Source organism: Dipodomys ordii, unplaced genomic scaffold (genome assembly GCF_000151885.1).
Source record: "Dipodomys ordii isolate 6190 unplaced genomic scaffold, Dord_2.0 Scaffold149, whole genome shotgun sequence".
Classification (NCBI taxonomy): Eukaryota; Metazoa; Chordata; class Mammalia; order Rodentia; family Heteromyidae; genus Dipodomys; species Dipodomys ordii.
In genome coordinates this window covers 217,504-219,391 of record NW_012267365.1, presented here as the reverse complement: position 1 = coordinate 219,391, position 1,888 = coordinate 217,504, and positions in this window count along the sequence as shown.

Sequence of the window (1,888 nt, the reverse complement as noted above, 5' to 3'; positions counted from 1 at the left end):
GGGGGGAGGCTGGGAAGGGATGGGAAGGGTAAACAAAAGAGGAGGCTGCAATGCTTGGTAAGAAATGTACGCATTATCCTGCCCATGCAATTGTAACCCCTCTGTACATTATGTTCACAAATGAAATAAAATTAAATTAAAAAAAATGTAAAAAAACCCCCAAAGAACAGATTTAATCAATAAGTACAAAAATAATGTGCTTTGAACTTATGTAGGATCTCATACCTTGATGATATTAAAGGAAGAAAAATGTCAAAAAATTAATTTATTTATTTATTAATAAGAGAGTAATATTCACATATGTTATATAAAAAAGAGAAAATAAACTTTTACTTTCTAAGGTCTTAGGATACACATTAGAGCAGTAAATCATTTTATTCAGACTATCTCAATGTTTTGAAGCTAAAGAAGTCAGCGTCTTCTTTTATTGGTGGGAGGAATGGTATTTTTCTAAGACATTTATGGAAACATAACTAAAAACAGAACAAAGAAAACAAAAACCCATAAGAGTATATGAGCTTTCCTCTTTTGACTTGACTAGTTGATTTTGTGTCTCTGATTTCATGGGCTGAGGAGAATTCAGTTGCTAGTTCAACTGCTCATACTACCCAAGGTATGATTATGAAAGTTGAAAGTTACGAAATTGAAAGTGATTCCTTACTAGAAACCCAAAGGAAAGCAATTAAATATGCTACATATGTGCTAGCAGCTGAGTGTTCCCCAGTCCTCTTTCCTCCTGAAGGTCAGATACCCTTCCTAGACAGGACCCTGGACAAGACTCCCATAGCACATTAAAGGAGACTTCCTTAATAAATGTTATCAAAATCCACTGTGATTGCAGTGCATGCGAACCTTAAATTTAAGCATTTCATCATCTACTAAAAAAATATTTGGTGCATTTCTATTGTACTCAGACAAAATTCTAGAATATATATCTTCTATCATTAGCAAAATCAGTAAGTTAACATACTTAGAAGTCCCCTGAAATATCAGTCTCTCCACAATTCACATTTATACAGTGAAATACATCACATGTACTCACTCACTGAAACCACTTTGCAGTTCCTGAGTACCCTAAAAATGCACAAAATTGGAAAGTGAGTCATAAAAAATGTTTAGAAAATTCTCAATCATTTATTTTATTACCTAAATAACATCCAGGAAGATCTATAATTTCTTCTTAGTACGGGAGTTTTGAATTTAGATCCTGGTACTCTCCAGATAAGGGCTTTGACATTTGAGCTATGCCCTAGCCCATTTTCCAGGTAAAATTTTGTACTTTTTTCTCAAAGTTGGCCTTAGACCATGATTCTCCTACCTACACTACCAGAATTGCCGCTATTGAGAGCTAAAGCTACTGTGCCCAGCTTGTCACTTAAGATACGGTCTCACTAACTTTATGTCCAGGCTGGCCTCAAACCTTGATTCACCCATCTCTGACTTCAGTATGCTAGCATTATAGGTGTGAGCCATCATGCTTTGCCTATTCATTTTTAACACTATTTTATTTGCTCTGTGTGTGTGTGTGTGCATGTGCATGTTTGTTTGGTAGTATATATATTATATATAGTGTTAGTATATATATATATTTTTTTAATCATAAGTATATTTTAGTTCTTTTTCCTCAATCAAATCATTCCTATGGAATTTGTAAATTTGCAAATGTCCTCCATTTTAAGCATCAAACAACAAACCCTGTTTCTAATTTCCTATTCATATTCACTTCTCTATCATGCCTCTTCCTCAATATAAGGTTTTAATTTTTTCTTTAAATCTATCTATCTCTCTATCTCTCTATCTCTCTATCTCTCTATCTATCTATCTATCTATCTATCTATCTATCTATCTATCTATCTATCTATCTATCTATCTATCTATCTATCTATCT